The following is a 16,876-nucleotide window of genomic DNA, read 5'->3' on the forward strand; positions in this document are numbered from 1 at the left end:
GCACAATTATGTTCTTGCATGTCCTCTAGTGTGCACGGTTCTGTGATGAATGTTGCTGGGTTTACTGTCCTGCACCTCACTACGTGGATGTTGGCGCTGGACAATATTATCTCATAGGCAGTTGCTCGCTGTGTAGTCAGTGTACTTTTTGATCTTTTCAGTATTGCAAACAATGAGTGTTCCACAAACAACGTGACAGGGCACCCCATTACTATTGTGGCACTTTTCTCAATGGCGAACGCGGCGGCAGCGAGAGACTGCTCGCACGCGAAGTGGCCTTGCATTACTGCATCCAATGTGCCGCTGTAATAGGCCAATGGCTTGTGTCCCAGGGAAGTCTTTTGTGTCAGCACAGCTGTCATAAGAGTCCCCTTGCAGTGTGAGAACAGGTAACATTCGCGTTCATAATCAGGATTGGCGAGTGCTGGAGCACTCGAAATCAACTCTTTTAGTGATACAAACGAGTCACTCATTTCTTTTGACCACTCTATTTTCCTGTTCTCCTGCTGGGCCTCTTTGAGTGCATGTAGCAAAGGTCTGGTGTAGGCTGCGTAATCTAATATCCACGCTCTGCAATAGTTACACATCCCTAGGAATTGTTGCATCTCCTTCACTGTGGTTGGTTCTCTTACTGACCTGATTGCTTCCACTCTGTCAGGTATTATCCTCTTCCCATCTGTTGATATCAGCTGCCCCAGGTACAGCACTTCTGATTGGCAGTATTGTAGTTTCCCTCTGTCCACTTTGTACCCTTTATTGGCCAGCAGTGTTAAGAGAGTAACCGAGTCTCTTCTGCACATCTCCTCATTCTGTGCGCAGATGAGCAAATCGTCTACGTACTGAATGATCGTGCTTTCAACTGTTAAATTACCCAGGTCTTCGTGTAGTATGCGGTTGAATATGCTTGGACTCTCACAGTACCCCTGAGGTAGCCTGCAATGCTCGTATCTCTTCCCCCCCTAGTGTAAATGCTGTCAAGTATCTGCTTTCTTCTGCCAAGGGGATGGAGAAGAATGCATTTTTCAAATCAACCACTGTGAAATGTGATACCGTTTTCGGGATACTGCACAGTATGGATGCAGGGTTCGGGACCAAAGGAAATTCTTTTTGTATGATGTCATTTAGGGGGCGTAGATCTTGGATCATCCTCCAAGCCCCTCCCTTTTCTTTCTTGATCGGATAGATACAAGTGTTACATGGGGAGTTTGAGGGCACTATTATTCCCTGTGCTAGCAATGCCCTTACTGTCTCTTTTATCCCTTCCTCAGCTTCACGGGACAATGGGCATTGCTTCGCTCGGGGCACAATTGCCCCCGGTTTAAGTTTTATTATTACTGGTGTTACTCCATGCAACAACCCTACATCATGGGGGCCTGTTGTCCACAAATTGTTTGGCACCAGTCTCATGTCATCATCAAAAAATGGCGGCGGTGCTCCCACCACTGCCATCAACTGGACGGGCACTTGTCTTGTTTGAATTATAATGTCACATGGTATTGCTATTTCCATTATTATTTCGCCATCACTCTCTGAATCAGAAAAGAGATCTTCATCAGACAAGTCACGTAGGGCGATATCAGCATTGATGCACAGTACAGTGCGCCATTCACACCCATCTATGTCCATCCCAATTACTGCAATCCTTTTAGCTGATACTTGCACAGCATGCAGATCTAAGGATACCACTGAACCTGGTGCTATGTCTGGGCGTACTATTGGGCGGAAGATGAATTCTGTTGGTACCCTCCACTCTAACTTTTTTAGCTCGGGCACTACTTGGGCTAGTGTTTTTAATACTTCGATAAACATTGTTTCGTCCACTGGCATGCCACGTATTTCTGGGGCTGTTGCTCTGGCATGTACCACCAGCATTACACGTAATGGGCATATTCCTGGAGTTGAGCACACTATCCCTCTTTCTGTGAACGATATTGTCATATTAAGCTTGCTGAGAAGGTCCCTTCCAAGCAGGTTTATTGGTGATTGTTCATAATAAAGTAGGGGTGTCTTTACCGTTTTACCCCCCACTGTCCCATCCAAATCTTTTCTGTAAGGAACTTCAATTACAGCCCCCGAGAACCCCTGCGTCTCCAACTTCCGGTTAGATAGCGGAAACCGGCCTTCACGGATGCATGATTTCTTGGCTCCCGAATCCACCATAAATATGAACTGCTTGTCTCCTATCTGCGCCCCCACCAATGGTTTCTCTGCCGCATTGTAGGTTGTAGATAGAAGAGGACATGCAAGTGTTCTCTGTGGGCTGTCCTATGCTGGTTGTCTCATTGCCCCCCCCTGGCTGAAGACATTTCCTGAAACTACTGACACACCACTATAGGGGGCTGGGGCTGGTGCTCCATTGGCACTCGTTGCAAAAGGGTTGCCCGGGGTGTATTGCATATTGTCGTTGTTTTGTGGGTGATTCTGTGTTCTATAATGTTGTGCTTGTCTTTGCTCTGCATACCCCTGTTCTTGTTCCCTCTGTTATCGTCCCATTGCACCGTATGGGCTTCCCGGGTGGGGGTTACCATATTGACCTTGCCATCCATTCCCTCCGTCTCCCCCATACCCCTGTCCACCCCCCCTTCGACCCCTGTACCCACCTCGTCCTCCTCGAGGGGCCCAATCTTGCCACTGTGGACCTCCGTTCTGCTCCTGCTCGTTCCACTGCGGTTGCCCTGCTCCTGCCCAATTTGGTGCCATCCTCCCCTGTATTGCTACCAGCCCCTCCTCCTCCTCCTCCTCTTCTCCCTCCCTGTTATGTGGGAGTGTGGCTACTGCTGCAGCGACCTTCACCAGTTTTGTTTGTACCAACTTTGCTTCGTCTGCCAATCTTTTTTGTGCTATTTCTTTTTCCCGCTCTTTTATTCTTTTACAGTGGTGAACTATTATACTCGCTTCAATACCTGCAATTTTGTCAAGTGCCTTTTGTACCTCTTTAGAGAGCCCTCTCTTTATTATGAAGTAAAATAATGAGGTTGACTGATACCAGGGCGTGCCCGTTTCCGCTCTCCACATCTCCTGGACCCGAAAAATGTAATCCATAGCATCTTCTCCATCATTCATCGTACATTGGATAACTGACTGCAAATCTGGGGTGTCTGGGAATGTTTCTCTTAGTGCGTCCCACACTCTTGCACGTACTGTGTTAAAGGAGGCGCCATTGTGGCGATCGCAGTCTAACGTTACCCCCGGGAAGCCAGCCTTTACCCATACTCTATCAGCTTGATCCCCAACTGCCGATACTAGCAGGCTTTTTACATCACCCACCGCTAATGGTACCCCAGCTGTGTGTTTCTCGAATGCATATATCCACTTACTTGCCCCCCCTGATAGCGGTGGTAATAGCTTTAACAAATTGGCTTTATCCATCTGAGCCCAGGGTATGTAATTCGGCCTCCCTCCTCCCCTGTGTATTAATGGGAGTTGTAACTTCCCCTTTGTTGCTTTGCCTGTACTCACCTTCGTTCCTTTCTTCCCTAGTGGAGCCATTCTCCCCAACCTATTCCTTAATCACCCTGTCCACTCTTCTTCCATTGTTCTTCCCGAACATGCACCATCCATCCCCTCATTTCCTCCTCCCATCGCCATACTTAACCTTGCACCTTTCTCTGCGTCCTCTTCTATATCGCACCATAGTTCCTCTCTACCTCCTGTGGCCATTATTTCATCGTCAGTATGCTCCTCCCTTTCCTCTAGTTCAATTATTCGAGTTGGTTTTTCTTGTATTCTGAACAGTATCTCCCTCTTCTTCCACCCTTCCTCAATTGTTTTATCATGACCCTGTGTTCTTGCTGTCGGCTCTGACCTAGCAACGTTAGTCCCGCTTTGTTCACATATGCTTTTTATTCTCGAGAGCTCATCTTTTGCTAAGGAGAGCCTAGACTCCGGGTCCTCTGTTAGTTTCTCTATATTTACTGTGGGTGTACTTACCTGGTCGCGCTGTCTATGACTCTCATACGGTGGGGGTGCAGTTGGCCCTCGAGTCGTAGTGACTGTTGTTGGGGGCACATATGTGGGGTCACTGTATTCTTCTGCGGGCACTGGTTTATTTAATATTGGGTACAATCTAGTTACCTCTACTGGTGGTCCCCCTTCTTGCAACACCTTATCGTCTTTCGGTATCAGCAATGGATTGTCAGTGGTAGATGGCAAATCTGTCCCTAGCTCTCTATTTTTGGGAGGGGGCACTTCTTCAAACAATCTCCATATATCTAATATTTCTCTCCTCTTATGTAACTGCTTCCCTTTGTATTTTATACAAATGCATGTTGCTACCATATCCAGGACACTCTTGTCAAACAATCCTCCTTCTGGCCATATTTGGGGTAACCCTTCCCCGTTTAGTTCTGTAATCCACTGATCGTGATATTTCTTAATACGTTCAGCACAGCATACCCAGGTAGATTCTTACAAATATGGGCCAGGGGTGTTTCTGCCCCCATGGTGTGTAGTTGCCCTATATATCACTAAATATATATATCTGCGTGTAGGGACCTGTGTGTTTCCACCACCTGGGCAATATGGGAGTGGGTGTGCACAGCTTATACTCTGTATAGTTTAGGGGGCACATACAAGAGCAAACCACCTTTTGTACACTACCAATATCTTCAGCACACTTATTAAAAAAATAGTCCGTTTACTGCATTGGGCTCATCCCCTTAAAATCTCTTCTGGTCACACTTACCATGACCACACCATAATTATGCACATTTTACCATTTTTCCATATTCATCTTAACAAAATATGTTCTGACACACATGATGCATATACACCAATAAGCAACACTCTATTCACAGTTCAACTTGTAATCTTTTTCCTTCCTCCCTAGTTGTCTCCTTCTTTCTTAGTTTGATATAAACTCGTCTTTTTACTTAGGTTATCTTCTCCTTTTTTTTTTCTTCAGTACTAACCCTGTTTTTTCCCCATAAACCCAGAGAGAAGAATAGAAAGAATAGCAGTTACTAATGTATTCACTGTGTCTCCCTTTTTTACCAGACACCTTTATCTTATTTTTCACTTCTTCATATATTCCCAGTACTAGTCAAGATAGCACTATGCGGCGCCACCTTCTACTCCCTTGCAGAGCTAGGTTCCCGTCTCTTTATCTCTTTTCACCTCTTGATCCTAATGGCCATATGCAAAGAAAAAAGTAAAGAAAGTCTAGAGTAGTTCTTAGTATTCCCAAAGTGTCCCTTTTTAAATGACCTTGTTCCCTGTCCTGTTTTCCTCCCCTGCTCCCTTTATGGTCGCTCGCACTTAATACTCACGTGCCCATCTTGAACCGAGAGTCTTCGAATTGGGTCCGTCCAGGCAGCGCTGCCGCACGCTCAACGGTCAGCCCCGGCTCTGGCGAGCGGTACTCAAAGGGGCTTTTTCAACCGGGATCCCGTACCCTCTCTCTGTTGAGTGCGCACTTCTAAGCGTACCGGTCGCCATTGCCGGGCAGCTTATCGGAGCCGGCGCGCCGTGCGTCTCCCTTTTCGACCGGAGATTTTCGTGCCAGAGGGGACGGTAGGGATATATTAAGAAAATGGATCACGCTATCATGTCGGGGTCACCACTGTAGGCGAGCGTCCCCAGATAGCACGGCCCTCCCCACAATGAGAGGCAGTAATGGACTCTCTCAAAATGGGAATAAGGCTAAGACAAAGTGCGGGTGAGCTTAATGGGAGTTTATATAAGTCAGAATAGGGCATGCAAAGGACTCTGCAAACTCCGAGAGCGCTCTGCCTGACACTAGCAAAGACAGGCGTATATATTTACAAAACGCGTCATGAGAACCTACACTCTATAGGGGGTACATGTTCGTGGGGATTGGGTGGCGACGACTAACTATAAGTGCAGCTGGGATGCGCTGCGCCGTGGTTGGTGGACGTCACTGGGTGCCAACGTGGGGCGGGCAGGTCAGCTGGGCTCATCCGGGAGGTGCTGTTGTGCCAGGCGTGGCCACTGTCACTGATGAACGTCTTCCTTGGCTTTCTGCCCTAAGTGCCACCCACACCCCATTCCTTCAATACAGCAATGTTATCTTCCCCTGTGAATCCTACAATAGGTTATTCTGCAGGTTAATGCAACACAGGAGGAATGCACCTTGAGTGGGGTATTTTGGCGATACATGAAAACATGGTTACCGTCATCCTGCGGGCCGGGAACCATGGGTCCCGAGGTCGGGTCTCGGGGAAAGGGGTGAGCTGTCCAAGTTTTCATGTCTTGTTAGAAGTCATTATGAATGTGTTCCCACAGTGTTGCTATAATATTGGGTGTCCTCATTTTACAGGGGCCATTAACCTGGGGTGAGCTGGTGGGTCGTGGGGCCTAAGAAAGGGCACCTTTGGCCTGTGTTTATGGCCGGGGTTTACTGCTGGGTTGTAAATAATTCAGGTGGCCGGTCGTGGCTCTGTGAGCTGCGGGAGAATGTGAATGCTTGAAGCGGCTCCCGCCGAATTGGGGGAGGTGAGGCAGGGCAGCCTGGGCCTCTGCCTTTCATCTGGCAGGCTTCACTGGCCTTGGATATGCCCACAATGGTATTTTCCTCTTGTGTTTGCAGGTTATACAAAAAGACATAATAATTCATATACTATACAATACTCATTGAGTTTTTTCTTAAAAGCTTACATTTCTACATTGTTAGTGCCTTTACATGGCCATTTCAAATGTGTTACCTATACCAATGTTGCTATTGATAACTATAGGTTAAGTATTCAGCAACCACGACATTTTGTTGCACTCTATGCATACACGATAAGCGAGGTAGTATTAAGGTTGGTGGAGCATGCGGGAACAACTGGCCAATAAGACTGACGGCAGTGACACATGGTGAGCTTGAACATTCAAATACATTCTATGCGCTTTCTTAAACAATTTACATGAGCTCCCAATGCTGTTGCACTTGTGTTCCGTTGCACTCTAGCAGCATTAGTTTAGTTATGGCATAAGGCCTTGGAGTACATTCTTCTTGGAGAAACATATAACATAAAATTCGGGACACTTCTACCATTTGCGCATAGCTAAGGGGATATGGGTATTTCGACCAGGATGCCACATGAACACACCTTCTGCCATCTTTATGGAGTTTACATATTTTATCAAAAGGTCATGGAGAAAAGAGTTTTATTACAGGCAGTTTGCATATTGGTATTTTGGGTCTTTACTTTTGTCGGGGGACCATTTTACAATTCTTTTCCACCCCGGCCCTGCTGGCCGGGTCATACTGCGGACAGTGATGCACTGCGGAAGGTGAATGTTAGAGTGTTTGTTTCTAGCACTAGCTCATGTCTGTCTGTTCGTGGGAACGGGTTCTCAGCGGATCTGCCAGGGAGCTGCGGCCACAGGGACAAGTGAGAACTCTCCAAGGGTGGGGGCCGTGCTGCGGCGCACAGGAGCTCATGTCATTCTGGTTTCACAAAATGGTTTCCAGGGCCTAGCTTAATACAGCACGTTTGGTCAATGTGTCAGCCAGTGGTTCACCCGCCACCTGGGCCCTGGTGGCAGGGGGGGGGGCCCTGACGAGCCATGGACTCCACAAGGGGGGGACTGCAGGGGAGGGGGGTCTCTTGGACCTATCCTCCTATACACTACGTAAAATACAGGTGATAACATAATACTAGTAGTGGCTAGGCTTCTGCAACAATGTATAGTCCACCATTACATAGGCCCTTATGATTGGTTGGCACGCTTTTCCAACCTTGGACATTCAGCGCGTTAGCAGCACTTAAGCAGCGAAACCCAGGTGCAGGGGAACGACGTCCGACAACTGCCCTCCTTGGCTAATTAGCCTACCATCTCTCATCAGTTAGGCCCTAAACCAAGGCTTCTTCTCTGTAATTGACCTTGCTGACTGTTCTGTTCCTCAGAACTTTAAAGGGAGTGAAGGTACATTGCTATCTTCGTCTGGAACCTTATGAATCGGCCTTGTCTTCTGGTCTTGTACCACGTGTGAGGAGACCATGATTTTGTTCAATCTGTCCTTTTATTTAGGGCTATTTGATTCAATTATATTGAGTGCTATTACTCTCCTCGGCCCCCGGAGACTTGGTTGCTCTGCTTGCATGTGGTTTCTGCATCTTCATTTGTTCAATACTTGGCACTCACAACTGTCCGCTCCTTTACACTAAGAGAAATATGTCCTGCATATGTAGCTTATACACTTCAACTCCTTTCGTGCTTTGCAGTTGCTTCTTCCTGCGGCATCCTTGATTCTGAGCCAAACAAATATCCTCTTGCACAAATCTTTATTCCAGCGCCTGTCAGGTCTGCAGCCTTGGTCTTTCTCCTCTCGAGGCTTCTCACTATTATACGATACCAACATCCATTTTCTCAACATGGCTGCTTTACTCACGTTATATTTCCTTCTTTAGAAAGCTTCGACATTGTCTTATTAGTGCTATGCGGATGATACCCAGCTCATTTTCAGGCTACCCTCGGCCTCCTCTTCTCCTTCCCTCATCTCTGACTGTCTTTCTGCTATCCAGGAATGGTGTGCCGCCATCGACCTCTGCCTAAATGCCAGTAAGACTGAGATTCTACTCATCGGCACACCCACTCCCTCCTTCCGTGCAGCTCTCTGGCCGGCCTCTCTTGGCCCTCTTCCTGCAAGGCAAAAAACCTCGGGGTCATCTTCGACTCCACACTCCTTCTCTCCTCACATATCCGACGTCTCTTAAGAAGTCACACTACCAGCTCCACCTCCTCCGAGCTATCCTTCCTTTCCTCTCCTTCCCCCAGAAGCTCACTGTCTCTAGAGCCCTGGTTCTCTCGAAGCTGGACTACTGTAACAGCCTCTATCTAAATCTGCCTGCCTCTACTCTCCGCCCTTTGCAACTCATCCAGAACAGGACTGCGAGACTTGTCCTTGGCCTCAAGCCCAGGGACCGTATCTCTCCAGGACTGAAATCACTACACTGGCTCCCAGTGACTGCGAGGATCAAGTTCAAAACCCTCTGCATTGTCCACAAGGCCTTCTGGGTCCTTGGGCCAAAATACCTTCAACTCTCTCTTACTAAATATCTTCCTTCTCAAGCTCTTCGCTCATCCGCCTCCAACTCCCTCAGGGTCAGCCGCTTCTCCAAACAACGAGTTGGGGGCAGATCTCTCTCCGCTGCAGGGGCCTCCCTCTGGAACAGCCTTCCTGCCTCCCTGAAACTTGAGGAGAACCATCTCCGGTACCGGAAGCACCTCAAAACCTTCCTCTTTGCCTCCGCTTTCTCTCCCGCTCTCCCCTGCTAAACTTCTGAAACTGCACTGAATCTGCAACTGGGCCACTCACCGTTCCCGGTCCTTGGCCCAGCCACTCTCCCCTGCACTGCCTCCATGGCTACCCCATGAACTGCGGGACTGTCTGTATCCCTACAGTCCCCCTTCCCAACACTTGTCTGCACTTATCTCGCACTTGCCACTAGCTGGCCCTTGTTATTTATGCTGTATGCTATTAACCATGTACTGAACTCTCCCCTCTCCACTTCTCCCTTGCACTTTCCCTTCCCCCCTACCCTTGCACTTGCGCGATCTGAATGACACCTGGCCTAGTAGGATCGTTGTCTGTCTCCCCTTGTTCCCTCCCGCCTCGACGCACCTTGAAACACTTGTGTATAGGCGCGTTACAAATGCCATATCATATCTTATCTAGCTTGCGTTTCTGCGTATATACATCTACTGCAGCTCTTGTTACTTATCTTCTAAGTGTATATGGTTTTCTTCATATTCGCTTATATACTTTAGTCACATCTTCATTCTTTAGATATACATACATCAGGTTTAGTGTGCCCCCCGTATCTTCTCTTCTTCATGACGTCACTTCACATCTGTCAGACTTTACTTCTAGTTCTTCTATGCCCAGGTGTGTCTGCAGGCTCATGTCTACTGCATCAGTTTGGGGATACATTTGGTAAGGTTGTCTCAGTGCATAATATCTTTCATACCTTCGATGTGGTATTCAGATGATAGCAGGTGTCATGTACAGTGTTCTCTTGCTGTTCTTCTAATATGACTGAGGTGAGGGGCTAGGCTTTATAGATGACGTGTACATCTTCCTCTCTACATTCCACCCTCTGGTAGAGTCCTCAACCACCTATTCAATTTTCTTCACACTGGTTTCTTTGGAACACATATCTTTGCCACCCCCCTCAGGTCACCTGCATTCTTTATGCGTTCATCCACACTCCAGATCATGCAGCAGCATTCCCCAGTTGGTGAACAGAACACCCAGTATCCCACAGAGTTCTTATTGTCCTTAGGATACTGAAACGTTGTTCATGGGGATATCATGGTACTTCCTTTCAGGTGCTCACAGGTGGTGTTTTCAGTCTGTGGGTGCTCATCAGCCACAGCATTCACATCGATCATTATCTTCATCCTTATTGCTTTTTTCGCTGTCTGCTTGCATTATACATGCGCTATACTACGATTATTCTTTCAAGACAGAATCCCAGCAACACTAACACTATTATTGCTCCCAACATTTTGAAGGCATTTGACATTCAGGTTGGAACCCATGAGAATAGAGATGAAAACCAATCTTTATCTTCGGTCTCATCTACTTCTTCCACCATTTTCGTTTGCAGAGCTGACAACATAGATATTTATTCTGTCAGGGTTCCATTTTCACTATCATGGGCAGGTGTGTATGTACAGCAAGAAGGCCCAATCCTGGCCCACATGCCTCCTTCCATTGCTGTAATTAGGTCCAGGACATACCTGTTCTGGAGGCCATCAATTCCTCTTTAATTGCATTAAATCCTTTTATTTATTATTATTGTTGTACTGGTTGTTTGTAGCAGTTTCCATCTGGTGATTTGTAACCACTTGGCATTCGTTGTAGCCTGAGCTCTTGTTATCAATATAGCTGTAAATATCACTGCTGTCCTATCAAACAATTTGTGCTCATCTGGAATGTTGTAATAAGCCTCTATTGATTTTGCCGAAAAATAGTTCTCTCTTCTGTCGGGTGTGGTTGAGTGACCTCTTCTTCCTTTGGTGTGCATCCATTTACAGAAAGTCAGCAATGCGGAGATCACTTTGGGGGATCACCAACGCAGGAACATGCATTATCACTGGTATCCAGTTAATATGTGGAAAAAAAAATTTTGGATGACAAAAATGTCGAAAAAATGTTACCTACATTTTTTAATTTACATGTTTTTTGTGTGTTTTGCGAGTACAAAAAAGGGTAAAAAAAGAGGGGGGGTTGGGGGAGGGAGGGAACCCCCCCATTTCAAACAAAAAAGACATTCGGAATTATTTTTTAGGTACAATTTTTTCAACATTTTGGCATTCGAAATTATGTAATTTGAAATAGTCACTATAAACCATTATCACTATAGAACATATTCCTCCCCATTATTGAAGTAGCTTCATATAAGCTTTGGATCCACAGGCCCAGTAGTGGTCCATCAGCACAGCAGTTCCTCCTTTCATCCCTGGCACATCAATTATTTGCTTGCATCCTTTATTTTCTCCAACTTTGCTCAGACCACTGTTTCTGAAACAATGTCGCATTCTTCATCCGTAGTATGGATAGAGATCTTGCTTAATTTGTATTTCTATTTATTTTATTTGTATTGCTCGCATGGCCCTCAGGAATCTGGGTGCTTCTTAGGGAAGGGAAACAAGGAGGTACATAGAACGGCAATGAATTTACAATAGTGTCAAGATACAAAAGTGGACGACAAATTTACAATTTTACAATGTTACAAGGAGGGCTGTATATCAGAATCTTGAGGAACACATTTACAGAGAAGGCCCAATTAGTGACAACAATGGTTTATAGACATGCAGTGGGAGCAAAGAAAAGTGGAGGCACAGCAGTTACATACTGGCTGAGGTGTGGTCTTGCTCGATGAGCCAGGATTTAACTTTATTCTTAAATGTCAGGTAAGATGGTACGGCTCTCAGTGTAGAGGCTAATGTGTTCCAGAGTTTGACGGCTATGACTGGGAAGCTAGATCCCCCTGCTTTCTAGAGCTTGAATCTCAGTATTACCAGTGAATGGGCTTGTGCAGATCTTAAGGGTCTGTTCGGAATGTGGGTAGTGAAGCGGTTAACCAGGTAGATAGGTGCCGGGTTAGATTTGGATTTGTGAGTGAGTGCAAGTGTTTTGAGTGATATTTTCGAGGCAATAGGGAGCCAGTGTAGGCTCTGTCGCCTGTCAGAGATGTGTGATTTCCTAGGGATATTAAGGGCAGCCCTAATAGCATTGTTCTGGGTAACTTGGAGTTTGTTAATGTTTCTTTGGCTAGTACCTAGGTATAAGGCATTACAATAATCCATTTTAGCCATTACAAGGGTTCTGGCTAGGCTGAGGCAGTTGGGGGCAGTTAAAAATGGTCTGCATGCCGTTATAAGCTTGCAGGAGTAGGCTGAAGCAGATACAACAGCATTTGTTTGTCTTCTGAGTGACAAAGTGGAGTCAAGGTCAATATCTAGTGTTTTTGTATCCTTAGAGGCATTAATAGTAATCCTGTCAATGGTAAAGGATTTAAAGGTATGGTCCAATTTACTGAGTCTGGTGGGTGAACCTAGGATGAGTAACTCGGTTTTCTCATCATTTAAACACAAACCATGATGTGCCATCCAAGCCTGGATGACCGAATAAACATCATTAAGTGCTTTGGAGTAAATAGCATGGTTGCCCGTGATAGGGATGAGTATCTGGGTGTCATCCGCATAATTGGTGTAGGTGACACCCAGATAGTCGAGAATATCAAAAAGGGTCTTAGTAAATACATTGTAAAGTGTACGAGAGACACATGAGCCTTGTGGGACTCCGCATAAAACAGGAGATGGTTCGGCAGAGGCGGTCGGTGAAAAGACACGCATAGTTGTGTTTGCTAAAAATGAACTAATCCAGGAAGTGACTTTATCTGAGAAGTGGGCAGCAGTTTTGAGGTGTTGGCACAGAATTTGGTGATTGACCAAATTAAAAACTGCCGATAGGTCAAACAATAGAAGTAGGGCCAGGTTACCTTTTTGTCTTTTAGATCCTCAATTTGTGTTTTTAAGACAATAAGGGCGGTTTCTGTTGCGTGTCTGGGACGGAAGCCCGATTGCCGGAGGCCAAGAAGTTTGTTTGATTCGAGGTAAGCCTGAATTTCTAAATATGCTGCCCTGTCCATAATTTTTAGAAGAAAGGGTACCGTTGTAATAGGTCTATAATTGGCTGGGTTACTAGGATCAAGGGTAGGTTTTTTTAATTAGGGGAATACCCAGGCATCCTTGAGATTGTCTGGTACAATCCCGGATTTAAAGGAGGCGTTTCTGAAGGTGGTGATAAAGGGGGCAAGTTCGTGGGCCGCATCTTTCATTTTGGGTGCTGGACAGGAGTCGCCTTGACAATTGGAAGGTTTAAGCTTTTTAATGATATTCTCTACTTTCCATGTAGAGAGTGGAGAGAAGCTGAATGGTTTGGCAGCATGTGTTGAGGTTGTGATGTTAAATGCTAAGTTCAGTGCAGGATCTGGGATGATGCTACATTTTGTTGAATTGATTTTAGTTTGTAGAGATGAGACTTTATCAAGGAGAGCTTTCTGGGTGTTAGTGCACCATTAGGAATCTGTGTGGCACGGGTCTAATGGAGCTAAGGGTGAGTCAAGTTCTTTAAGAATCTTAAAGAGCTCTTTGGTGTTAGATTCAGCCAGCCGGATGCGATTGTTGTAAGCATCATTTTTTTGCAAGCAATATAGCTTTTTTGTAGTTTGAAGAAGCAGTGATCAGTGAACCTTTATTAGCATCAGATGGAATACTTGACCAGTGCGCCTCTGCGTTTCTTTTTGCTTTGCAGAGATCTCTGAGCTGAGATGTGAACCACGAAATCCGATGCGGACGTGGTTTTGACTTGCGCAGTTTTAATAGAGCAATTGTATTTAAGGCTTTTAGGATAGTAAAGTTATAGGTGTCAACAAGGACTGTAGGGTCAGAGTTGGATGATGACATCCTGTTAAGAAGGGGAGTGATTGAAGGGAGCTGTTTCTCCTTAGTAATGTCCTTCTTGTTGCGAGTGGGGATGGCGGGTGCTATATTTGTTTTGGCGCTTGACGGGGAGTCTTTGATGGTGAAGATTATTTTGTAATGATCCGACCATAAACATGGTGTTACTGACAATAGGTTAATTGTGCAGTTCAAGTCTGTTAACCAGTCAAGGGTTCTTCCCTTGATATGAGTAGGTTCCTGGGTGTGGTGGGTGAAGCCTAGATCAGTTAGATAGTTGGCGGAGGTATCATTTGGGTCTTGGAGACCAAGGTTGAACTCGCCAAGTGATATAATTTGTGAATTTGGCTTTGTGTTAGTGGCAAGGATAGTAGATATGTCCTCCATGAAGGAGAAATGGGTCCTGGAGGCATGTAAATGAGGTGCATAGTATCCGTACGGTTGGTTGAGATAGCTAGTTTGACTGATAGAAGTTCAGCAGAGGAGATTTGTGAATATGGAATAGGCCTAAGTCCAAGGGAGTTTTTGAAAACTATGGCAATGCCCCCAGGGAGTTTTTGAAAACTATGGCAATGCCCCCACCTTTTGATTGATTAGTGTTCCTATCACATCTGATAATGGCATAGTTATCGGGAATGGCCAAAGAAAGTGCGGGCCATGTTAGTAACTTCATCTTCAGTCCATGTTAGTAACTTTGAATACTTGGCCATTCCTTAAGGCATCCATCATTTACTACTTGCACTATCTTTACTGGGGCTGTCATCAATAAGTCATCCCAGCGTGTAATGTTTACCTTTTAGTTAGTCAATTCTTTTCTTCAGTTCCCCCTGGAAATTGGAATCTGTATGTAGTGTTTTCTTTATTTTCCTCCAGCCAAGGTTGCTTTCAGTTAGTTCTTGGATTTAGGCTTGGTATCTGAGCATGGAGCAATTTCTCACTGTATGTTTCTAGAGTTGGACTTGCTTTCTCAGCATATAATGTTTCCTTCCAGCCAATGGCTTCTTTTAGCTCAAATGGGAAATTAGAATTAGTATCCCAACATGCAGTATTTGTACTTAGCAAATGGTTTCTGCCACTCTCTGTTCTCCAAGGTATTTGGGATTCTAACTCTTGGCCTCACTGGGCAGCTTTACTCTTTGGACTATGCCTTTGTTCTCATTGACTTCTGCACTAGAGTCTTTCTGGTACCTTTTCTGACTTCCAGTTTCTCTTCCTCCTCTTACCCTTGAGTCATGATCATGTAGGTGGCCTCTGCACATTACGTTTGTTCTTGTTGTCCCTGAATATGTTTTGTCTCCTCCAAAGGTAGGGGTATATTTTGCCCCCCCCCCTTAGAAACCATAATTTTGCAGCTGAACGTTTTCTCACCACCCTCCCTTCAGCTCCTTGCATTCTTGCTGTGGTCCTGCTGCTGATTCACAAAGACTGTTCCTTTTGCCAAATCTCTGTCTCTACCCTTTCTTATCTGTCGCCCTTTTCAATTTCTATGAAGACCTTGACATGCTCTCATTTCTTCTACCCAGCCGCCTCCCTTTTTTTTCCTTCTCTACAACTTCAATATTCATCTCACATATGTTCACTCTTCTTCCCCTCTTATCTTTCTTCTGGACTCCTTTCATGTTGGCCAAATCCCTCCTTCCCCTTCCCATATTTCGGGCTCTTCTCTGGAGCTCATCTTCTCTTCCTTCGCCTCTGACCCCCCTGTTTGGTAGGGCAGAGATAGATAGGATGTGGCCAACTGGACATTTTTAAAACACTTGAACTTTATTAATTTAAAAGAAAATCTCTTACATATCCCTGTTGCTACGGGCAAGGTTCTGTGTCTAAGAAAATAACAAAAAGGTGCTTGTCTGGACGTCAAACACAGCTCAACTTGTCCTCTCTCCAAACGTAAGCTACTTAGCTGGCCCTACCACTAGTAAAGGAAAATAACACTTAGGCCAGAAAAGTGTTCTTATTTCACTGACTTGATTTTATGTTGGTTGGTTCATGGCCCCCTCCTAAAAAAAAGTCTCTGGAAATATTCTTTTTTCGAATTCCCAGGTTTTATCCTTCGCATATAGTTCAGGAAAACAACGTCTCTTTGGGTTTCAACAAAACATTAAAGGATGAAATGCTCCTCTTGGTTGCTCAGGCTTTGCTTTCTCGCACAGTTCTAACAAATCAACATTTTTCTTGGTATTTACGAAAAGAAAAAGGGTGAACTCCTGAGCCACTCCGCATAATCTGGGCTAGCTGTAAAAGTCCATTCCCTACATGCACAACTTGGTTTTGTACGTTCTTCATTTGTTCTAAGGCTGTCTTTGTCTCACCCTTCCGGGGCTGTTCAGTTCTCTGTAGATGATAGTTTGTTGTCGACCTATGGATTTTGTTTCAAGCAAAATGTTTATAGTTCTCCACCCTCTGTAAGTGGGTTTGATTAGCAGGCCGGCTGTTGCCTCTCAGCTGTTTGTCTTCTTCTTTCAGATTTGGCCTTTCATACAGATCCCTCTGAGGTTTTTCTCTCTCACTCTTCTGGTAACTCCTCCTAGGGTTTAAACTTCTGGTGCACCATCTTTTGGGGTTAGATTGGGTTCTGCTTCCTGGTAACCCCCTTCGCTGTATGGGATTCTTTTTCCTTTTCTTTGGTTATTCTCTGGGTATTATTCTCGGTTCTTATCTAGGCCTGCCAGACCTTTTGGCCATTTTCTCAGCTTTGGCAATCTGGCTATCTCTCTGAGGACCAGAGAGCATAACCACCATCCTCCCTTTCCTTCCCGAGTACTGCGTACCTGCTGATCCGCTATGTCCTTTTTAGGGTGCCGGGGTGGGGTGGTTGCTCATTCTGCAGTGGAACCTTCCTTTTTGGGGTGCGAGATCCCTTCTCCGGTTTGCACGCACCTATCTTCGGGCCTGCTGGTCTTCTGCGTCGGCCACAGGTCAGTCTTTCTTCTCCAGAGACTGCTCAGCTTTGGGC

General features: G+C 45.6%; 1 protein-coding gene across 4 annotated transcripts in view; it reads left to right on the forward strand.

Moving 5' to 3' along the window:
* The window catches only part of LOC138468387 (NACHT, LRR and PYD domains-containing protein 3-like), a 1,409,260-nt gene that overhangs the window by 17,877 nt on the left and 1,374,507 nt on the right, over positions 1-16,876 (forward strand). The window lies entirely within an intron of this gene.

The sequence above is a fragment of the Ambystoma mexicanum genome, chromosome 4q (genome assembly GCF_040938575.1).
Source record: "Ambystoma mexicanum isolate Mex_15411 chromosome 4q, UKY_AmexF1_1, whole genome shotgun sequence".
In the NCBI taxonomy this organism is placed as follows: Eukaryota; Metazoa; Chordata; class Amphibia; order Caudata; family Ambystomatidae; genus Ambystoma; species Ambystoma mexicanum.